The 24,809-nt window shown below is 41.0% G+C and overlaps 1 long non-coding RNA gene across 1 annotated transcript in view; it reads left to right on the forward strand.

The window, feature by feature from the left end:
- The window catches only part of LOC109552938 (uncharacterized), a 195,844-nt gene that overhangs the window by 51,162 nt on the left and 119,873 nt on the right, over positions 1 to 24,809 (forward strand). Inside the window, exon 2 of the long non-coding RNA XR_002179859.3 lies at positions 10,050 to 10,211. This is a non-coding gene — a long non-coding RNA (uncharacterized lncRNA). The remainder of the gene's footprint in view (positions 1 to 10,049; positions 10,212 to 24,809) is intronic.

The raw sequence follows: 24,809 nt of genomic DNA on the forward strand, positions 1-24,809 counted from the left end.
TATCATTTTTTTCTTTTTTTCTCAAATCGCCTCCACAAAGCAGATGGTTGGGCACTGAAGATGCCTGTATATGCTGTAGAAGAAACTGCAGGGAATTTTACGGATTTTATGTTGCTTAGTAGCCAAGAAGGGATAAAATGACACACTCAAGTAAGAATCCTGAGAACAGTGGAGAGTAGGATTGCCTTGTGCTGCCTTGTCTGGGAATAGGGATTCAGATAAGTCAGTGGCCTAAAGTGAACTTAGCCCAGTGTTTTATCTTACTTCCTACTTGATAACAGTTCACATATCCAAAGCCCAGTCTGGAGAGCATGGCTCAGTTGGAATTTGGAAAATCTACAGAGTGAGTTGGAATGCCAACTATATCACATTTCTCCTCTTGAGAGAGCAAATGCTGGGCTGCCAATAGCAATAGTGTTTAGCATTAGTGGGACCAAAAGATAGAGCAGTTGAGGAAAAACCCCAAAGCTCTGTGACTGAACTGTACCCTGATAGAGGGGTCTGTGTAACCCTCTCTCAGGCCCCTAATTGAAATATATTCTTCTTCTTTGTTATTTCCGAGGCTTATCTGATGATATCTTTGACATGAAATATGAACAATTAGATGTGCATTTATGAATGTGGTTGAGAAATATAAGTTTGCCCTATTAAAGCAGTTACATTTTTAAAATTTATTTTTATTTTTATAAATTTATTTTATTTATTTATTTATTTTTGACTGCTTTGGGTCTTCATTGCTGCATCGTGGGCTTTTTCTAGTTGTGGCCAGTGGAGGCTACTCTCCGTTGCGGTGCGCAGGCTTCTCGTTGCGCTGGCTTCTCTTGTTGCAGAGCAAGGGCTCTAGGGTGCACAGGCTTCAGTAGTTGTGGCGCGTGGGCTCAGTAGCTGTGGCTCGTAGGCTCTAGAGTGCAGGCTCAGTAGTTGTGGCACATGGGCTTAGTTGCTCCGTGGCATGTGGGATCTTCCCAGACCAGGGCTTGAACCCGTGTCCCCAGCATTGGCAGGCAGATTCTTAACCACTGCGCCACCAGGGAAGCCCCAAAAGCAGTTACATTTTTAATAACTACATATTTTACTGGTGATGTTAACCTGATATTTCACATTTTAATATTATATGTTGTTATTTTTACTTACATAATTTTCAATATTGTTAACGAAACTAAAGCTGCACCAGAGGCAATAAAGGTTGATTTGCAAAGGAATTAGGTATTTTCGCAATTACCATGCAATATGTCAGCTACTGGAATAGCAGAAAAATGCCTGTATTATTTTATTGCATGCCATATCACATTATTTACACTTTCCAACAGTGAACCTATAAAATATATGATACTTTTAGGTGTGAAGATTAATGAAATGTTATTTTTATTATGATTACTGTCAATGACGTTTATGAAATTCTTTCAATTCCCAATGAATAACCATTGTTTTTGCTTATTCAGAGATACTTAACTGTGTGCTCCAAATATGCTGAAACTAAGTTATACAAATGGCTAAAGGCAATAGAAATAGAGATCAGCAAAAATATTTTACAAATTGGGAAAGAGTGGTATCTTCTATTGAGTTAAAACACTTGAACTTTATGATTTGACATTTATTTTAGAATTTAGCTCATTATTTGAACATTGAAAAATTATCTTAAGTTCATTGCCTCATGGCAGCAGAAAGAGTATTTTAAACGCCTCCATTTAGAAGGAGGAGCAAGAAGTTGTGGGCAGAAAAACTCTCTTGTATGTAAGATAGGTACATTTGAGGAGGCAAAATATGCATTGTTATTAAAAACTCCAATTTCAGCTCTGAAATTAGACAGGCTTCAGTTCAAGTTCAGCCCTACCAATTAATAACTGTGTGAAATTAGACAAGTATTTGATTTCTCTAAACTCATTTCCTCTTCTATAAAGATGAAAATAAAACCTTCTCATGTGGTTGTTATAAGAATAACTAAGATGCTTAACAGATTACTTAATAATCAGGCAATTAATGACAGCTTTTACTGATCTTTTTTTGGATGAAGAGATTTAAGTGTACCAAGGAACAGCAAAAGCTCATGAATCAATTCAAAGATTACTAAATGTTCTAAAGAAAGATTATGTCTTTTTAATAAAGGAACATTCTACTCTGCATATGATATTTGTGGAATTCGCTAAAGCCAGGAATATAATCAAAAGAATCTACACACAATCCGTGTTTTTCATGTCATAACACAGGATAAACTGTTAGACATTTTTGTATTTTTATTTATGAGAATAATTACAAATTAAGGGGTGAGGATTTAGGGAAGTTAACTCAAGGTTTTTCCTTTTCCTTCTAAGTTTGGTGCTTAACAAAAAGCACCCAGAGCTCGGTTGAGTTGGGTAATAGTAAAACTGTCACAACCTCAGAAATCATAAAATAGTCAATGTATCTGTTTATAGAAAATGTGTGATACCGGTCCAGTTGGCATGAGAGAGTAAAAATGACAGCAGTAAATTAAACATATGGCCAAATTTTTGCTTTTAAAACAGAAACTATCTATGTTCATGAGAAATACTGCACTGCAGTTTTCCATTTCTTGTAATGTCTTTGTCTGGTTTTGGTATTATGGTAATTCTTGCTTCATAGAACAAACTGGGAAGTATTCCTTTCTTTTCAATTTTCTGGAAGAGTTTGCATAAAATTGGTATTATTTCTTCCTTACATGTTTGGAAGAATTCACCAGTGAAGCCATATGGGCCTGGAGCTTTCTTTGTGGGAAGATTTTGAACAACACTTCAATTTCTTTAGTAGATATATGGCTATACAGGTTATCTGTTTCTTTAAGTGAGCTTTGGTAGGTTTTATCTTCAAGGACTCTTCCCATTTTGTTTAAGTTGTCAAAATTATTGATATACAGTTCTTTTTTTTTTTTTTTTTTTTTTTTTGTGGTTCGCGGGCCTCTCACTGTTGTGGTCTCTCCTGCTGCGGAGCACAGACTCCGGACGCGCAGGCTCAGCGGCCGTGGCTCACGGGCCCAGCCGCTCTGCGACGTGTGGGATCTTCCCGGACCGGGGCACGAACCCGTGTCCCCTGCATCGGCAGGCGGACTGTCAACCACTGCGCCACCAGGGAAGCCCTGATATAAAGTTCTTGATAACATATTAACTCCTTTAAAAAATCAGTAGAATCTGTAATGATGTCACATCTCTTATTCCTGAGATTGGCAATTTACGTCTTCTCTCTCTCTCTGTTGTTGTTGATGTTCTTCTCCTTCTCCAGTCTGTGTAGAGGTTTATCAATTTCATTGTTCTTCTCAAGAGCCAAGTTTTTATTTCATTGATTTTCTTTGTTTTCTGTTTTCTATTTCACTGATTTCCTTTCTGATCTTTATTATTTTCTTTCTTCTGCTTACTTTGGGTGTATTTTTCACTTCATATATCTAGTTTCTTAAGATATATGAAGTTTCTTAAGGTGAAAGTTACGGTCATTGATTTGAGATCTTCTTTTCTTATATAGAAGATTAATGTTGTACATTTTCCCCCAAGTAATGCTTTAGTAGAACTCCACAAATGTTGATATGCTCTGTTTTCATTTTCATTTAGTTCAAAATACTTTATCATTTCTTTTTCAGGTTCTTCTTTGACACATGGGTTGTAGAAATGTAGTAAAAAAGGGTTAAGAGGATGTGAGCTAGAGGATCAGTTTGAGATAAGAGTTTGAGATATAGTCTCTGGACTGGGTAGAAAGGAGGTAAGGGAAGGTGCTGATGAAGAAATGGTTGTGTGAGTGGAGTGAGGAGAGGATTGGAAGGTGAGGTAATTCCTACCTGATCCCTCTGTGTCCTTGGTGAAGACAGAGGTAAGGGTGTCCCCTGGGAATAAGAGGATAGGTAACTGAGTGCGGTAGAGAGTGGAAGCAATCTTTGTGGGGAATGATAGTGAGAGAGAACTATCTAGAAACATATTGAGGCAGTAGCTAAGGATGAAGGTCATGGATTTGTAGAAGCATGCTGTACAGTTTTTATTCTGCCTTGCCTGGATGCTTGAGTACAGGTTCAAGCTGAGGATTTTAGAGGAAGCGCAATGGAATGAGAAAATCAAAGTTATTGATAAGAGAATGTTTGAAGAGCTTATTTAGGCTGAAGGGAAGTGAAGACAGAAAGAAACTTACTGATCAGAGAAAATGGGTGCATGGGGAAGTGGGTCAAAGGACTAGCATTCTTTTTTATGAAATTGAAAAACAAGTTTAAAGGAATTGACAGAGCAGGAAGTTTAAGTAGGTTGCGTGGTCAGGCTGCAGAATATTGGTGATTAAGTTTTCATCAGTGAAGCAATTCTGTGGGACAAGTTTCCAGGTGTGGTTATACAGGCAGGTGACAGAATTAGAGTAGAATCGAAGGTTATTGAATTGAGAAAGCTTAGGAATTGGGAGTAAAGGCATTTTAAGGGGCCTGCACATAGATTGTGAAACCACCGTGGGTGACGGTAAGGCTAGGGGTGGAGAGGAGAATATGAATCAGCTGCTGTTTCAGGTTTGGGGATGAATGTGAGGGGGTTGGTTGATGACAATAAGAAAAAGGCATTTAGGATTGTGTAACTAGAAGACACAAGCCTGAAGAGAATGCTGGCCCACCTCTAAGTCTCGTGTCAAGTGAGGCTTGAGAGACCAAAAGCCACCCCTAGTGAGGACTGTGGAAGAGAAGAGTACCCATGGGGAGGACCAGGCTTGGGTTCAGTAAAGATGTGGTGAAAGATTCACTTTCGGAGGATGAAAATGCACTGGACTTTGATGATCAGGAAATGGGGTTCTAGAAGAAACAGCAGAAAGATTTGGGAGTGAACAGGAGATGTGGGCATTTGGTTCTGCCTGATCCAAGTGTTAGTCTGGTATTAAGGGTTAAGGGCAGGATTGCTGACTGGAGGGGCTTATCTTTGGGACAGTGATTGAAGATGTCAGGGATGTGAGGCATGGTATTGACCTCAAGCTTCCAAAGGGAATTGTAATGTGAGGTTGTTTTCATTTGAAACTGATGTTCCAAATGGTACTGGAAGCAATCTGTGAACTTGCCTGCTTACCACCTCTTTCAGCTCAGGGGAGTGTAACAGCATTCATTTCAAATATCAGTGTATAATGTATTTTTCCTTCCTGATGACTGAGTTGTCTTTAGAGATTGTCTCATGGGTTGTAGTTCCCATGCTTCCTACAAAGGCAAGGACAGTCCACTTGACCTGTGATAAGGCCCATGTAGAAAGCATTGGTCCAGGGAAATGTGGGCAACCACAGGGCTCCAGCTGAACCCCCGTGGCAATTCCCTGTGGAATCCCTGTGTCCCATGATTGTGCATCTTTCTATCCCTTTAACCATCTCCCTTCAACTGCCAAAGTAACCCTTGGACCCATCCAAGGTCACAATATTGAGTATATGACGGGCAGTTTTACGCCTTCCTTTCCTCAAGTATATCATTATAAACATTTTCTTTCTTCATTTATGAGACTTTTTCTCTGAATTGAGTTCACTGTTTCCAGAAGAGCGAAGATTTCAAATTATACATCTATGATTCCCATCTATTCTGTTTGCATGTGAAAATAACAAGATGCAGTGGCCATCCCAGGGTTGTGGCTTACCTGGCAGGAGGACCTTGTGTCAATTGTTTTGCCTTCTTATGCCTCAGTCTCCTCTTCAGTGAGACACAATTAATAACACAGGACTCACCTTGCAGGGTTGTTTTGACCTCTATAGTTGATGTGCATGAAGTTCTCGGTCCAGAGCCTGGCATATAGCAGGTGTTTAATAAATGGCCACTGTTACTTTTATTCAGAACATCATGCCAGAATCATACAGAGGTTTAACACAAACTCACATCTTCACAACCATTCTGTGAAATGACTCTTAATGATGAACTTGACAGATAAGGAAATTGAAGTTCAGTGTGATGTCAAAGGTCAAAGTCTAGTAAATTGCAGAGCTCAGATGTGGCTTCAGGTCTCTTTGATTCTAAACCCAATGTTCTTCCCAATGTATTGGGAAGATGTATTAGATTATCCTAGGAAAATTATTTAGAATTTAAGAAGAAAATTTCAAAATGTTCTGTTGTTGCCGTGGCATATTGTAATCCCAACTATCAAGTAATTTTCTTGGGTCAGAAGCCCCTTATGCAAGAACTGTAAACTCTTTTCATCTTATTCAGTTTTCAGGGGCATAAAGAGAGATATGCCTATGCAAGCTGATTTCCTAGGCGAGGAGAATTGTACTCAGAGCACTTGGGTGGTTTCTCACAGGGAGCTCAGCAATTAGGCTCAAATTAGATCATCAAAGCTGAGCTGAGGGAAGCGGTAGTTGATTTGAAATATCAAGGGAAGAATAGGAACACTAAAAGTCAGAAATATCATACAATCACATTTCTCCTGATCCAAGCACATCAGAATTCATTTAGTTAGCAGAGAACAGAGGCTACCCACTGGGCTTCTTAATTATAACACCAGGGCCCTCTATAAAAACATGAGAGGAATGCCACTTCTGGCAATTCATAAATCAGGCAATTTCACTTCCCCTCTGGGATGGACATTTTATTGCAGACCAGGTAGGGATTTGCTGGACATGCAAACCCCCTCCATTCACTTAATCGTGGTACATGACAAGCTCCATAATGCCCGGGGGGAGTGATTTTTAATAATCCGCAGTCCTTCAGTAGTTAACGCTCTTTCCCATCCCAAGCCTGAAGCATTGCTGTATTTTTCCTGTCACCTTGTGGAGTCACAGCTCTGAACTGAAGTTATAGAGAAGCTCTTGGAGATCATGGAGTTCCATCCCTTTACAGTATAAATGAATAAACTGGAGCCTCAAGAAGTTTAATGCCTTTTTTGACACTACATGGCCGGATAATAGAAACGTTAGAACTGGAGGCCGTATCTTGATGAGGCAAACTAGTGTCATGCAATGGGGCAGACTTTGGAGACAGAGACAGGGCTTTTTTTTTTTTTTTGATGTGGAGAGGAGAAATTTCTTAACCTTTTTGAGCTTCATTGCCTTGTCTGTAAAGTGTCTTAATATCTGTCTGGTGGGATGGTTGGATAATTGAATAAAGTCATGCACTTTGCAGAATGTCTGGTAAGTGCTTAAAAAAAATGATAGATTTTACAAATCTGCCTTTGAATTCTACATTATCATATTTAAACTAAACGAGACACTTGCTCCACTTTCTTGGTATTTCCAGCTGAACTCATCGTCCTTCACTCACCAACTCAACCCAAACCAGTTTGGAATCAACCTAGATTATGGTCATAAGCACTCACAGCTCTAGTGCAGTAGATTTAGGAAGCCTGGAGAGAGTCTTGCTTTCATCTTCACGTCTGTTTCACCCTTGCTCTTCCCTTCAGTCTGTGCCTTACTCATGCCTGCCATACTCCGTGCCATGCTGTCGGGCGCCATTCTTGAGAGGTTGATACATCCAGCTTTGTGCCTCATTCTCCTCTGAGCTTTCCTGTTCCCCCTGGTATTCCTGTTTATCTCTCACCTCAGCATCTTTGGCTGGAGCCATAACCTGATTGTGTTGAAACCAGTGTATCTCTCCAGTCCCAGTGAGGTCTAGCTGGAATGGTTGCTGATTAGCTGTAGCCAATCCTAGTAGTCCCAAATGTACCCTCAGGTGCTTACATGTTTTTCTGCGTCTCTTCTAGGCCCAGGTAGAACTAGGTACCTAGAAAAGTAGAGTGCTAGAGGGATGCGGAATTTCATGATCACACTTGGCCCATGACAACCACAAGAAGTTACTCTGTTCTGTCCAAGAATGTGAAGGAGCCAGGTTCCTTTCTACCTGGATCATCTAGGCACCTGACTTTTCTCTCTTATGATTCAGGGTTTGATGTCCGGTGGGAATCTCTTTAAACAACTGCAGACAATCTGACTGGGATATGTTCCCGTTCCTGTCTTCCCCAGTCCTAGACATGGAGTAGGGGCTGCCATGAGATCTTGTTTCCTTTAGTGGCTGGCTTTAACAGAGAATCCAGACCACCGCATTTGGTGACTGACACTCACTGTACCTTTATGGGATGGTTATGGGGCTGCACCTTGCTTGACTCCCCAAATGAGATCACCTCTTAATCTCACATGTGCTTTAACCTTAGAGGAATGAACTGATTCTGTGCCCTTCCTACTCACTCTTTGGGACTTGATCTTAAGTAGTCAGCTGCTGAGGTTAAAAAGAAGGTTATTTTCATACTGTCAGCCTGGAGATTTGACAAAATGTCTACATGACACCAAGCATCCAATACATAGAGCTTTCATGACTTTGGCTCAATATATATACAAGGCAGTAAATTATATAAACCATTACAAAACTACCCTACTTTGCTTGTATCAAAAAATAAAAATTTTTACAGGTTAACTTTTTTCCTTTATTCAAAATGGCAATAGTTTTAACGAGTCCCATAGTGGGGTGTGGGTATTGGCAATTGAAAATACCTACTTTGTTGAATAAAAGAAAGTCAGTAGGAAAATGTGTGTTGCTTTTCAACGACTAATGTTAGTCTCCAGGCACATTTGAGAAGCAGCAACATGGAGCTGCCTTCTTAGCTTTCACTGATTGTAACTCTCAGGCTGAATCACTTGAATCCTGAAGATCAGGGTTGCCTATCACTGCTGGAGGTTCTTGTCTTTCCCCACCTTACTCTCTCTTGCCAGGATGATGGAGAAGACTGGAACTGCTCTGCTGAAATTCCAAGGAAGCAATATCTTATAAAAATGATCATGCCAGGTATAAGACTGATTAGTAAAAGGACAGGGTTACAGGCTTTTAAAAACGACAGCAATTCATAGTTCTCCCTTAGTGCTGGTCTCTCCCCTTCCTTTTTCTTTCTAATTGGAGCGAGTATTGAGACTGGGACTTCAAAACCATCATTGGCCTGGGGTAGCCAGTAAGGCAATAAGATGCAGCTGTTCTACAGGGCAGCCAAAAACGTAAGGGTAAGAGACAACCACGTGTTTTCCTGGTTTTGATTGGAGCACATAGTTCAAACTTGCTTTTCCAAAGCCCCATTAATCCTTGCTATTGGTTCATCTTCTGCTTCCAAACATGACCTCACCCCACGCGCTGCCCAGTGGTTAGTAACTCTAGAGCATATTCTTTTCTCAATGCAAGAGAATCGGAATGGAAGATCCCTGAATTGGTGCTAGTTTAGGAGCTTTTCAAAATGAATCATTAGTGTGCAGGGATTTGGTGTGGGTGACTCATCCAGTAATTATCTGAAGTTATTTAGTTATCAGGTCTTTGCATAGAATTCAAGCCCAGGCCCTGACACAAAAGCCTGTCATTTGGGAGTGATCAAAATTATGTCGCCTTGTTCTCTCTTCTTAATCCTTTTGGAATGTCTCACTCCCCAGCTAACATTCCCTGTTATTCCAAAGGTGATTTGGAGGTAAGATGGAAAGCCATTAGCTGGGGACTGAATACAGAGCCACGTTTTCATCCAGGATCTGAACACCCATCTTTAATCTCTTTTCTCTCAAATGACAAGGACGTTGATCTGGTTAGCCCCGAGGTTAAGTGATTTGTCCAGGTAGACACGTGAGTCACTTCCAGACCACGCACTGTACATTGTATTCCAACAGAAGTCTCTAAAGATTGAGCATCTATTTTTTTTCTAGGAGATACGGGTGATACCTTTAGTTTTAGGATTTTTTTTTTTTTTTAAGAGATGCTACAGTTCATTGAGTCCTTGGTGAGTTCAAGCTGTCACCCCCTGTTAGGCTGACAGTAGTGCCTTGTGTTCAATAACTTTCATGTCTGAATGGCCCCAGAGAGAAACATCAGCACTGGAACTGTTTCCTAGTTTGAAAAAATTAACTTGTCTGATTAAATTTATACTGGCTGAATTAAAGAGTTTATGGAGAGTCGTCTAAGAGAACCAAATGAGGGCATTTCTCCCAAATGTTATGACCATTAAAGGAGAGAGGAGAGAAATCAATACAGAATTTATCTGGAAGTGAGTTGAGCTGAGGGAGAGAGAAAGCAGCTGAAAGAAAGGAAGTGGCAAGAGCTGGTTTCCCCTGTGATTTGAGTGTTCATGCTTTATTTGTATATGGTTGTACTTTTTCAGATATGCCAGAGGGACATAAAAATAAGCAAAAGAAATGCTTCTCACCTGCAGGATGAGACCATAGGACAACGAACAAACATCTTCCTTTCTTCATCTCCCAAACAAGCAGAGGGTTACCTTCCGTTGGAGAACCACCACCAATGCTTCTCCAGCTCTTTTTAGGTAAGTGCTAAACGCTTCACATGTTTCATTTAATTCTCTCTGCGTCCCTATGAGGAAAGTGGATTAATATCCCCATTTTGAAGACACAGAAACTAAGCTTGATAGAAGTTAAATCACCCGAGGTCCCACGCCCAAGGAAAAGCTGGGCTTTGAACTCGTTCTGCCTGATTCCAGCCTTTATGCTCATACGCGTGTCTGATGCTGTCTACATTCTTGGTAAAGGATGTCAGTCCTGTGCTCCTTTGGCGGCTGGTGCCTGTCCAGTGACCAAAAAGTGACAGGTTAGCTCTGGGTCAGCAAGGAGACAGGGACATCCCCCTGTAATACATCATTCACCCGGCCGGTTCTTTTACTAGGGTGTAGGAAACTTACATTTTCCTTCACATGTTTTTTGTACGGGGTTAAAGAAAAGTTATCAACATAAATAGGATTATAGAAGAGAATAGTATTTTAGTATCAGCTGGTAAATCAAGTAGCTCAATATCACACTCTGTTCTTAAAGTTGTATAAGGTGCACAGGGCAGGAGCGGTGTTTCTTTTTTTTTTTTTAATTTATTAAATTTATTTATTTTTGGCTGCATTGGGACTTCATTGCTGCGTGCAGGCTTTCTCTAGTTGCGGCGAGCAGGGGCTACTCTTCCTTGAGTTGCGTGGGCTTCTCATTGTGGTGGCTTCTCTTGTTGTGGAGCACGGGCTCTAGGCACGCGGGCTCAGTAGTTGTGGCACGCGGGCTCTAGAGTGCAGGCTCAGTAGTTGTGGTGCATGGGCTTAGTTGCTCCGCAGCATGTGGGATCTTCCCCAACCAGGGATCGAACCCGTGTCCCCTGCATTGGCAGGCGGATTCTTAACTACTGTGCCACCAGGGAAATCCTGGAACGGTGTTTCAATGGCATGTGTAGGCCCTTGACAAAGAACTTACAAGCTCCACAGGGCGACATCAGACTATTAAGGGTCCAGAGGCATGTATTTAAGTTCTAAGTGCTTTAATTCTGAATGTTAAGGATGCTTGGGGAAGCGGATGGTTTGTGTGGGTCTTTAACGTGCTGTTTTGGAGAACGTAGAACTGCCGTGTCTTAGAGAATTGAAATTATTTAGAAAGCAGAAGGAAATGAGGCACTGAAGAGAAAAGCTGTTGTTGTTATTTATTACATGCTGATTGCAACCGCAGTGGTGACAAAGGTATAAAAGGAGGGGACTTCTGGAAACGTCAGGGTGGGTTTTACTGCATATAACAATGTGCGCCGAATCAGTTCATTATCTTCGTGTCAATATCAGGAAGCGGGGTGGAGTGCATCATATTCAGTTTCATGTGTTGTTTGCAAAACGTTTGAGTTTAAATTCTTAGATAGGAATGTCTAGTGTGTTAACCCATTGCATTATCGTGAACTGATTTTACTGCATGACACTTCTGACAAAAAATGTGGGTTTTGGGACTTCCCTGGTGGTGTGGTGGTGAATTCAATCTCCAGCTCCTCTTCCGTCCCCAGAGGTCTGGGGGTGAGACTGAAAGTTCAAGCTTCTAATCAAAAGTTGGTCTTTCTTGGGCTTCCCTGGTGGCACAGTGGTTGAGAGTCCGCCTGCCGATGCAGGGGACGCAGGTTCGTGCCCCGGTCCGGGAGGATCCCACATGCCGCGGAGCGGCTGGGCCCGTGAGCCATGGCTGCTGAGCCTGCGCGTCCGGAGCCCCTGTGCTCCACAATGGGAGAGGCCACAGCAGTGAGAGGCCCGCGTACCGCAAAAAAAAAAAAAAAAAAAAAAAAAAACTTGGTCTTTCTGGTAACCAGTCCCCATCCTTCCTTTCTAGGAACCCCTCAGCCGAGAGTCATCTCATTAGTATACTAAAGGCACTCTTATCATTCAGGGAATTCCTAAGGTTTTAGGAACTCTGAGACCAAATATTAGAAGATACTTGTATCAGCCCCCATCACTCAGGAAATTCCAAGGGTTTTAAAAGCTCTGTGTCAGGAACTTGAGAAAAAAGACCAAATATATATTTCTTATTATATCATAACATCACAATTATTAAGCCATGTGACTAAGTTTTCTTAAAACACAATTACAGATAATAGTTATTATCTGGGGAAAGGTCAGGCAGGCGTCTGCTTGTTCAGCAGAGTCATGTAAGCCTGTGGCAGCTTCCTTACTAGTCGAGGTGGCAAATAAGGGTCCTCAGGGATCTCTTAGTGAAGCTCTACTCAGGTTCTTTTCTCTTAAGTGTGCTCCTACTGCATTTTATGCATAGCTGTTTCTTATCCTCTAAGCGAGCAATCCAAGAGACAAGGTAAAAGTTTCGATACCTTTTATGACCTCACCTTGACCCTTGTCTAAAATGTTCTATGTACAATATTACTTTTACATTCAATCAATTGCAAAGCAAGAGTATGAGAGCCATATGCATAGGCTTCATGAAGTGAGGATTAATTGAACACTGAGTCAGGAGAGTAGAAATTGAGAGCTAGTGAGAGGTCCGGATGCCAGAAGAAGGTACAGCACTTGTGGGACACCCACTTTTCAGAAAACTGGTCAGAACCAGCAGACAAATAGCCTTGTTTTCAAATAGTGACTGTTTGTACCATCTGGACTTAACCAATCATATAGCTCAGTTGACACTCCAAGGCTATTATGGTCTTAGAGACGATTTGTAGTTTTTGATTTAAGCTCCATTTCAAAGATCCAGCCTCTCTGTGTAGGATCAGATTTCCCTGCCTTGCACTGAACTTGGCTAGTCTTTGTCCATCCTAAATCTTTATGTTACTTATCCTTGCTGATTATTTAGGACAAGAGACATAGTCAGGGAAGGAGGAGCCCTGGCCCTGGTACTCAGTAATTATACATCTTTTGATGATTCATTGACTTACTGTGTAAACCTAAGTCCCTTCTCCTTTCCAGTCCTCAGTTTCCGTATGTGTAGAATGAGAGACTGAGGCTAAATTATCTCTAAGTTCTTTTCTGGCTTTCAAGTTCTCTCAAACCTTCCCTGCCTAAAATCTTTAAAGTGTGAATTAAACTTGCAGATCAAGATAAATTACTAGAGGAGCTGGGTGCGTTACAGAATTGAATTCTTCAGAGCCCCAGCAAGCCTGCGTTTTGGAGCATGCTTTCTTTTTACAGCTGTGAAGAGAGGAATCAGCACACTAGTTATAACTTCATATGACTAATGGTTACCATGGCGACCACTAAATATTCCTTCTAGACCTTGCATCTGCACAGCTCACTGAAGCCGAGGAAATAAACGTTGCTGCTTTGAAAAATGATAAAAATAATCTGAACCAGCGACAGGCTTAGAAGGAAAGGAGAGATCTCACATCTGAAGGTCAAGCCATTTCATCTCATTATCTCTCAGGCCTTTGTTTAATCTCACAAGGCATTTGATGCCAACTGAATGGATGGGTCACAGGCCTGAGGGATTTAGCGTGAGGCTTCTGAAGCACTTGACTAATTTTTAAAGAAGCTTCTGGGGTTCTGACAATATTTGCTAGGTTAGTGTGATGACCCCTATGTTGAAATGCTGAAAGTGAACATCAGGACACTAGGAGAGGACCCCTGGGCTTCTGGTAGTTCTTAATATCAGGTCATCTTAGTGGTTTAAGGAAAGAGCGACTAGAAGACTGGCCAAGGTCAGACCACACTCAGCAGGAACATGGGCAAGAGAACCGGGCCTCATGAAGCCTGCAGATGAGACAAGAACGGATGACAGGTTGACATCACCTTGGTAAAACGTGGGCAGTCACCAGGAAGACTAATGCTGTGGTGCAGCCCAGGAGAGTCACCCAGGAAACGTAAATGAGTGGATTAGTGGAGAGGGGGTGGGGTCTGTGCAAAACTGGAGAGCACATGGCCTGTCTCAAGAGGTCAGCCTATTGTTGCCATGGGAGATTACAGATCCAGCGCTCCCATTTTTCAAGAGAGGCTATAAATCTGGATTTTTAAAAATATGAAATTTCTTAATTATTTCGTTGACATGATATGGGCTGCCATTTTGAATTCTCTGAAATTACAGTGCCATTTTGAAAGTGAAAACAGGAAATGCCAGAGAAGTGGGATTCTGTATAATGACCTGTACAATGACCATGAGACAAGGAACACTCCAAATCCAATCAAGTTGAACTGGGTCAGTAATGTCAGGGAGGCACAACTGTGTGTGATGGTTTTGGAAGAAGTTGGCATTTCAGTAACTACATTGTGCTTGGTTTGGAGAAAGACTATGTCAATAGATAGAAGATGATCTGCATGGAAGGTTTAAAAGGGGTCCAGAGTGACACACATTGCAGTCTGTCTCCAGCACCAGAGGCTGGGAATACCTTTCCAAGTGGCTAGTCAGTCTTCCTGAAGCCGTCTCCCACAGCTCCCCTCCCCCCACTATTTTCACCTGAATTCCAATAGACACACTAGCACCAGGAACCCAGCCTTGAGCCAGTCCTATGCTTTAGGCTACTCTGGGGTCTGCACATAAGTCATAAACACCTGACTAGGGTGGGGAGTGAGGGGACAGAGAGAGCAAGTGGACAGTGTCTGACAGAGGAGAGAAGCCAACGTATGTAGAATTGCCCACTATCCTATCCACTCCGTTACCCCACTGGGGACTAGTCCGGTTATTGCCTAATAAAACTTAGCACCTGGGCTTCAGTAGGGAGCAGCGGATCACTTTACCCCTTTGAAAAGCATAATTACTTACCAGATTACAGAATTATTATAGGAAAATCTGAAAATTGGGAAAAAAAGGAAGAATAACTTATAATCATATCATGAAATAGAGATGAAGAGACAGTTCACAGAAAACAAGTGAGACCAGCCAGCAAAATGTTGTCTTGTGGGAAATTACTTTGATGTATGGTAGCCTCCAAGTACCATTCCAGACAAGTCATTACAGAAGTTATGGAACAGAAAGGCTTATAGACTGAATTAATATGCTGGAATCATGTAGCTTATTGAATCCATTTAAAACACAGAGTGAGAAACAATTGGAAGAAACAGCATACTCAGGGCAGGTGCATGTGGGCAGAAGGACCACACTATCTGAATCCTGCGCTACACAGCGTTCATATGTCCTGACTCTCTGCCACACCAGCCTTCCTTCCTGGCCACGGAGATATGAGGCCCAGAGTTGAAGGGAAGAAAAGGGGGTTCAGGCAGCTGGAAGATGCTTGGGAGAGATGCAAGGGCAAGTATACTGAACACAGCTGCAGCTCCCTTATTAACCTGATGAGGTTAACTTGTCTATTTGGTGTGCATTTGCTAGGCAGAGGACATGTGGGCCAAAACGGGGTCATAATGGGCGTCACCAATGTGTGGATAATATAGGAGTGGCATAGCCATCAATCTGGAAGTGACATTTTTACTTTACTAATATTTAAGGTTTACTTGTGTAGCTTTTGAGCCTTTGCCACTGGTGGTGGTGGTGGTGGTGGTGGGCATCCTCCTCAGGTTTTGGAGACCCCTAACCCTTTACCAGACAGAGAATGACAGGTGGAAATGTATTCACTGCTGCCTTTTGTGTGAAGAGAGTGTGGTGTTTCCTCATGAAATTCGGAATGGGCTCATCTAAAAAAGTAATCAGGATCAGAAAGGGTCTAATATGAGTTTCTCTTTAAGAGCTAAACCGGCGCTATTTTCATGGGGATATTTAGGTCTGTGAATGCCCCAGACCTGCAGACAAGAGAGTAAGTGTACGCAGTAAGATGAGTGGAGGACAGAAGTCCAGAGAGAAGATCCACAGCTAAAGGGCAGATGGAGAAAAGTGAGCACGTGAAGGCGATGGAGCTTGAAGGACCAGGAGATGATGCTGTCCCAGAAGCCAGGGCGCTACATAAATCCCACTTAAGTTAAAGGGGCTGGTCGTGAACTAAAGATGAGAATGTCTCAGTGAGCACACCCATCTAGAAGGGGGAGGGGAGAGAGCCAGAGGGAGGGAGCTCCTGCCAGACAAGATGGAGGGTAAAGGAGAGAGACTGTCTAATCCAGAGTGCTTCGTCCTGCACAGGGGGAAGAGTGCTGATGGTGTCAGGAAGTCAAAGTGCCATTTTGGGTTCCCCTCCTTGAAATCACATCACTCCACAGTGGGGTTTATAGCATCCCACTACCTGCCCCTTTCTTTCATTCCACACTTCTGAAGGGTTTGCCTATGTGCACATTCTTTTTCAGATGTCTAATTCTGACTCAGAAAATTGCTGGTTTCAACTCTTTTGCCAGATGGCTGAGGAAAGAGCAATTGACTGTTAGTGCTAAATGCCTGTGTCAGAACCCAAAGCAGCCGATTCCAATTAACATAAAAAGCAGAACAGAGCTCCTAAAGTGCAAGTGTAAAACGATGGGATGAAAAAAAAAATACAAAAAAAAACCCCGATGGGATGATGAAACCTCATCCTGGCTGAGAAAAGAAAACACACAGCATCCTTTATCCTCTCAGATGCTGGCCACACTGCTGGGTTGAGAGGCGGATGTATTCACGAATGAGAGGGGACTGCAGATCAGTACCCCTAGAACAGCCCCCTTGGTTCCTTTCTGTTTAGCAAGATGGGAGTGGTCCTCAAAGTCACATGGCAGAAATCTTTTATTTGTTTGGGTGGATGGAGTACAACATTGTTGTTTTCAACACAACTTCCTGTTTTCTCAAATGAGACTTATTTCATAGAAGTGAGTGGTACTGATCTTTTAAGTGGATGATATAGATAAAGAGCTCTTGATTTTTCACATTTAGAGAGGCCAAAATAAAAATAAAATAAAAAGATCTAAATGGAGATATTTTGTTCCCATCCCATTTCCATCAATCCTATTTCTTTCTGCCCTTAAGAAGTAGTCATTTTAGGGATTTCCCTGGCAGTCCAGTGGTTAGGACTCTGAGCTCTCACTGCCAAGGGCCCGGGGTTCGATCCCCGGTCGGGAAACTAAGATCCCTCAAAAGAAGCAGTCATTTAAATTATTCTCTTGCTTATTCTTCCAATATTTCTTTATGCATATGAAGCATATGTGAATTTATGTATTTGTATTTATATATGTGTATATATGTACATTTTTATTTCCTTTTTCTCCCCATAAAAGATGGCATATTATATAAATTATGTCTTGTTTTTTTGTTACTGAATAATATATTTGGAGATCTTTCCATATTAATACACAGAGTTTCTTCATTTTTCTTTTACTTCTATATCATATTCCACGGTATGTCTGTACCATAGTTCATTTAACCAGTCCCCTGTTTTTGGACACATGGATTGTTTCTAGTTTTTTGCTATAACAGACAGTTCTCAGTGGGTGGTCTTGTACATAGATCCTGTGATATGTGTATGAGAGGAATCATAGGAGAGGTTCCCAGAAGCAGCATTTTAGTTCAGATGCATCTGTAATTTTGGTAGATGTTGCCAGATGGCCTTCCATGGAGCTTGACCATTTTGCATTGCATCTGGTACAGTATGAGAATGCCCATTCCCTGCAACTTAAGTAACTGAGTATTGCCAAATTTCTGCTTTTGTTAGTTTGTTTTTGTTTAGTAGGTAATGAAATGGTAGCTCAGGGTAGTTTTCACTTGTATTTCTCTTATTATTCTTTCTTCAGGGAATAGAATATTCTTATTTTACTTTGTTTTCATTATTGCTCAGAGAAGGATTATGACATGATGATGCGGGGAAAAAGCTCTTTCTAGGTGCTCCACTCTTCAGCTGTAAGGACTTCATAAGACTCTGGGCTCTTTGCCATGTCCTTGTGTGTTAGTTAATTACTTCACATTTCCTTTTAGTGGTTAGTAATCATAATGATAACCAACATTTTCTGAGTACTTACTGTACACCAGGCATGATCCTAAGCACTTTATGTATTAACTCATTTACTCTCCAAAACAAACAAAAAAACAGCTTTATGCAGGAGGGTTGCTCTAACCTTTGTATTCAGATGTGGAAACTGAGGCACTGAAAGGTTAGTAACTTGCCTAAGGTCACAAAGGCAGTCTGTCCTAGGGTAAACAACGGTCCCGTTTTTCCTGGGAGCATCTCGATTTTAGCACTGAAAGTCCCATGTCTTTAGAAACCCCTCATTCCTGGTACAGTTGGCCACCCTGGTCTAGCCCAGAGTCTTTGCTTATCACTGTTAGGCTCCTCTGAAGGTCAGAGGGCCTACCTGCTTGTAAGCAGAGGAATGGGGGAGGTGATGTTCCTGTAGCAGCGTGTGTGAGACTTAATTTGCAGGTTCTTAGTTTTAGTCAATTAGCCTGATGCCAAGGGAGTAGGAAAAAAGAGAGTAGGGCCACTCCCTCTAATCAGGTAGCAGCATAATGGCCATAAGGAGAAGGTGGCTAATGCAACCACTGTCATGAGAAAGCCATGTGGAGATCTAGTAAAAAAAAAAAAAATTGTCTACCCCTGTGGTAAGTGAAAAATGTTTATGTGTTATCTCAATTACTCATCGGAGTAGCCCTGTGAGATGGGCACTGATATCATACCCATTTTACAGAGGAGAGGTTAAGAAACTTCCTGAAGGAAGGTTGATTGACACTCAAGTCTTCCTGCAAAGCCCATGGTTTCAAGCATTCTATTTTACCTAAATATAAGCACATATTTGATTTCTGACTGGACCCTTAATGCCTGTCAGCAGGAAAGACTCTCAGACGAGGAAAGTCTGAATCTTTGGGCTGCTGCAAGAGATGTTGGTTTGTGCTTGAATAGAGGAGCTCAGCAGCTAAGCGATTCAAAATGCCTGTGAGGATTTCCAACAGCTCTGGGGAGTATCTGAGAGAACAAGGCCTCGTGTAAACATGCTGATGCTGTGAAGAACAGCGAGAAAGTGTCTGCTCTCTTTCTGCTACCTGGAGCCGTGTGGGACTGAGCATGTCTCACTTCATCTCCGTGGATTTAGGCACCTTCAGTATAAAATGAAGATAACTGTTTCTTACTTGCTTCAAAGATAATCTTTTGAAGACCCTTCTGGTTCTAAGATTCATGACTATCCATGTAGCCCTGATTTCGCAAGCTACATTATCCTTGAGGAACATCAAGGCCTCATTATAGAAAAGTTTATACCAAGTGCATTGTATATATAAATTGGTATAATTCAAGAGTGAATTTGGTTAGAGTCCTGTGGTAGACAGAATTTCTAAAATGGTCTCCCAAAGATGCCCTGTTCTCATCCCGAGAACCCATGAATGTGATAAGATTTCTCTGGTTATGTTATGTTATATTGCACAGTTGGTCTTAAAATAAGGAGATTGTCCCGGATTATCTGCTAGGCCCATTGTAATCTCATGAGCCCTTAAAAGCAAAGAGCTTTCTTTGGCTGGTAGCAGATGAGGCCAAAGTGGAAGACAGGGTGATGGGAGAGATTTGAAGCACAAGAGGGCATTGGACACAGCATTGTTGGCTTGGAGGATGGAAGGATACTTGTGCCAAGGAATGTGGGCAGCCTTTAGGAGCTGAGAACAGCTTCCGGCCGACAGCTGGTAAGGGACTGGGGACTTCAGTCCTACAAGTGCAAGGAAATGAATTCAGCCAATAGCCTGAATAAGGAAATGAATTCTTCCCTAGAGCCACCAGATAACCTCCCAGCCTGAACACGCCTTGATTTCAGTTTCTTGAGACCCTAATCAGAGAACCAGTGAAGCTCAACTTGGATTTGTAACCTGCAGAATTGTGATATAATAAATGGCTGTTGTTTTAAGTTGCTAACTTTGTGGTCTTTTGTTAGATCAACAGATAACCAATAGATGTCCCAATCCTTATTTCCTAGAATCCTCATTTTCTACCTGATACCCCTGTAAATTAGAACCCAGCATGACCTGGGCTTACTTACGGGGTGTTCCACTTATGTGCTATCTTAACACCTGATCATGTCACATTGTATTGTCTTTGGCTGTTTATTATTTGTCTCTTCTATTGGGTTATAAAGTCATCAAGGGGAACAGTGTGTCTTGGTCATTGTTGAAAATTCAGTACATATCTGAGGGCCTGATATATAGTAGTTCTCAACCAACACTTGAATGAAAATGAGATATTACTTCATGCCCAACATGGTAGTTAGGTAACAGTTTCCATGGATACTTTTTTGGTACGTGGATTATATCAGAGAGTTTTAATGGTTTTTCTAAAAAAAAAATCTCGTAATCAGAAACATTGCCATCAAGGAAAACCATTGGTTGAAATGTAAAAGAGCAAGTATAAGCTCTGACTACCTCTAGCAAGTAGAGAATTTATGGTATATTGATCAATTAATATTTTCTTCAAAGTGCTATAGGTTCATGAAGCACAATAAAAGTGCCCATTAAATACTAAAAACCAACCTGCAGTGCTAGGATAGCTGGATAATTTTTCAGGAGCAGCCATTCTTAACCAATTTTTATGTCTTCAATGCAGTGAATTCAGTTATTATATTTTCTGGTTCCCAGTAACCAAAAATTTTTTGACTCCATTTTTAAGTTTCAAAATAGTTTTAAATGTGTCTTTTGGATGAAAGGAGAATATAGGACTTATGAGAAATCCAGATAGTTTTTGCTGGCCTAGTGTTGATGGGAAGACATGGGGACAGAGTTGAAGCAATAGAAGTGGAGTCCTAAGTGACAGGAGACTAAGATTAGAACTGAAATCATTGTTGTGAAGAGTCAAAATTATACCAGATGCTGGAGTTGAAAGAGTGAAGTAGAAATGGGAAAGAAATATCAAGGTCAGTAGCTAAAAATAGAACAGGGCTAAGGCTCTGAATGGCAGGACGGTGCTTGCTGTGTATTACAAGGGTGAGTATTCTGTCTGTCTGGACATATAAAGCATATTAGTATGTCCTTAGGAAGTTCAAGTCCTAAACATGTATTAGCTGGTCCTAAAGCACTCTGTGTGTGTGTGTGTGTGTGTGTGTGTGTGGAGAGTGAAAGACAGGCAATTCATGGAAAGGTGTCCATATAAGATGGAGCTGAGTGGGACGTTGTTTTTGAATGAAAAAACAAATTGTATATGGATACAAGTTGATTTCTTCTTCTTATAGTGAGTTTTACTGCTTTTATCTCAACAAAATACTCTTTACAAATTTGGTGGCTAGGAAAAGGAATCTTTCTGGTATGAAGTGCTATTTTAGCTGTGAAAAAAAGGTCTTTGGTAAATTAGCTATGTAACCCTTGGGCCCAATTCATGAAAATGTATACACCAGCAACATAGCTCTCTGTAGCTGTTACTCTGTCTCAAGTACCTGCTCAGTTAGTGATTCAGAGTATTCTGTTATCCCAGTTGTATTCTACACTGCTTCAGAGCTGATGTTAGAAGTTTTTTGAGATTATCTCTGTAAATAATAAAGTCCCCATACTGTGGGCTTCACCTCAATGTGTGTTACATCTCGTTGGAAAATTTACTGACATTATACAACTTTCTTCTCTCCCTTTGGGTTTCTTCCGACACTAACTCTGGCCCATTTCTCTCTTAAAATTTTTTAAGCTGGAAGGAGCTGAGTTTAGTTTTAACTGCTGAAATTGGTGCCTTGGTGGGTAAACTTCACCAATATTATTGATCAGATGAAATGGTTTTGTAGACATCAAAAGAATTTAAGTTGGATTAGGAGCCAGTAGCTTGAGAGTTTTAGCTGGAACTTTGAAATCTCTTAGGTCCTAGGAATAGGCTTAGGGAGCCAAATATTGGTCCTTTTCTCTGTGGGTGCAGGGTTTATTTTTTATTTGGGCAAAAAGTTGTTGTTCTGTCTTTTAAATTCATGCTGTTGTGCGTTGATTACAGTAAAAGCTTCATTGCCATTAATTATTGATGGAGATGATGATGGCTATGTAATCTTATGAGACCAGGTGGCCTTAACGGGTTTTAAGCTTGGTTCCTCGTTCCTACTCAGTCCAGCATGACTTTCTCCTGGTATTTTCCATGTTATCAAGGCCTTGGATCATTAAAGAGAAATGCAAATTAAAAAAAAATCTCACCAGAAATTGTAAAATATCTTAATTCGTGAAGTAACTATTTTGTGTGAGCCTGGGGCACCATACTTTATTTGATCACACACTTTCATTGGAAACAAATCTGTCAGATAAAATTAGTATTTTCATGGTTGGTAACTGAAAGAATTGCTAGGCAATCTTAATACCTTGCTTTTGGGTTATTATCTACTGTAATATGTAAAATTTAACCACTTCAATGTCTGAACTAAAGGGGAATACTCAGGGAGTATCATTCATTTCCTCTTTATTTCACTTATTTATTTAGTCAAATATTTATTGAGTATCCACCATTTGCCAGATACTGTGTTAGATGCTGAAAATATATCAGTAAAGAAAACAAACTCTCATAGCAATTACATTTTAATCAGAAAGACAGACAGTAATTAAATAAAGCAAGAGATAAGTACTATCAAGATAAAAAGAGACCACTGTGGAGGAGAGGGGTTTGTCATTAAAGCAATGTGAATTCCTAAGAAGGCGGGTAATAATATATCTATAATAATCATAATAAAACAAGGCACATGGATGGACCTAGAGTCTGTCATACAGATTGAAGTAAGTCAGAAAGAGAAAAACAAATACCGTATGCTAACACATATATATGGAATCTAAAAAAAAAAAAGGTTCTGAAGAACCTAGGGGCAGGACAGAAATAAAGACGCAGATGTAGAGAATGGACTTGAGGACATGGGGAGGGGAAGGGTAAGCTGGGATGAAGTGAGAGAGTGGCATGGACATATATATGCTACCAAATGTAAAATAGATAGCTTGTGGGAAGCAGCCGCATAGCACAGGGAGATCAGCTCGGCGCTTTGTGACCATCTAGAGGGGTGGGATAGGGAGGGCGGGAGGGAGACGCAAGAGGGAGGAGATATGGGGATATATGTATATGTATAGCTGATTCACTTTGTTATAAAGCAGAAACTATCACACCATTGTAAAGAAATTATACTCCAATAAAGATGTTAAAAAAAAAAAAGAAAAACAAGGCACAGTAGTATAGCATATAGCTACTGATCATCTGGGTAATTGCTGTTTAGTACAATGACTTTCTTTTTCCTTGAGCTTTTGATTTCTATTTTTATTTATTTTTTTTAGGTTTCCTATTTTATAAAACATTAAGGTGAGGGGGCGGGGAGACACAATTGCAGAATTTTTATCTTAGAGTTGATCCAGTCTAATTTCCTTCACTCTGTAGGTGATGAAATTGAGGCTCAGAGAAGTTACCTTACTGTGGGTTTCACAGCTAGTTACAGCTAATTATAAGTAGCTCGTCCCTGTGGATTTCCAGTGAGTGATGCATCTCTGGGTTTTTAATTTATAAAACCCCAGACCTGAACATTTATGGTCTCACACGTGATTAACCCTGAGATATCCCAAGATCTCCAGGCTCCAGGAATTTCCTGTTATTTAATACCTAATAACAACATAGAAGCCCCCTTTCCACTCCCAAATTAGCAAGAAATCTAGCCTTTAATGGGCTCTCGTGTGCCTCCTCTCTGTCTGGCTTAGTGTTCCAGGTTTTTCTGTGGGTGGACTCTGGAAGTTTCCTGACTGCTGGGAATTTCCTCAGTGTGGACACAGTTCATTTTCTAAGCCCTTCTAAGACCAGGCTATCTAGTTTACAAAATTTTACCAATGGTTTGGGGATGACAGAAGAGAATTACTCTGCAAAAAAGGAAAAGGAACTTGAATGCTAGCTATGACTAGAGTTCATTGGTCAAGCCACTCAGAAGAGGTCCCTTATTGTTGTCTTAATCTTTCAACCTTCCTCTGAGCCCATCCCTGCCACCATATTGCAGGGACCAGTTTAACACACCACAGCCGTTGACAGTGTCCCTCCTTCCTGGAGTCCAGGCCATTAGGTCTTCACTGGCTCTAGACAGTTAAAAAAAGTCCTTTCGTCTCCCAGAGAGGCACTGCAGTCCACATTGATGACAACCTTTGACAAAATCATAGAGAGCAGTTTAGTCTTCATGGTCTCATGTTTTCCATTCCAGACTTGAAGTTGGGCTCTCTTTTCCCCATAATCAAAATGCTCTAAGTAAGAATTTTTCCCAAGATAAAAGAGAACCCCTCCCCTCCCCACTATGAATAATGCCTCCACTTCCAGCTAAATTTTAAAAATATAAAACAAACAGAAAAAACCTGTTTGCGGGCTTTGAAATAACTATCTCACATAACAGCCAGCTATCAAAATTTCAATCTTACTGGCTCAAGTTTCTGAACAGCTCCTTATACGACCTGTAGAAATTCTCCACTTCTTCTTGGCTGGTTGCCTTCCATCACCATCTTCAAAACTTATTTCAAAACCCAACCTTTTTTGGAAGCCTGGTTAGCCTCAAGTCCTTCTAATTAACACTTTATTCTTAGCACTTATGTGTTCAGTTTGTGTGATGCCATTTTGCCATATTTCATCATTTGTACGTGTGTATTCTCCTCCCAGTCAGACGGAACACAAACACTTTAAAGACAGGTACTTTGTTTTAAGAACCCCTCGCTCCCTGTTTGACAACAATGCCTATTTAGTACTCAACAAAATAATGTAACATAGTCTTGTCAGACTGAAGTCTATTGTTTACCCCCCAAACACTGCCAAAGGCCTTAGACTTACTGCATTGCTCTATTTTGAAAATGTCTTTCATTTCACCTTCCTCCTGAATTTGTCCCAAGTTCAGTTGCCACTGCTTGTCATA

This window comes from Tursiops truncatus, chromosome 11, assembly GCF_011762595.2.
Source record: "Tursiops truncatus isolate mTurTru1 chromosome 11, mTurTru1.mat.Y, whole genome shotgun sequence".
Lineage (NCBI taxonomy): Eukaryota > Metazoa > Chordata > Mammalia > Artiodactyla > Delphinidae > Tursiops > Tursiops truncatus.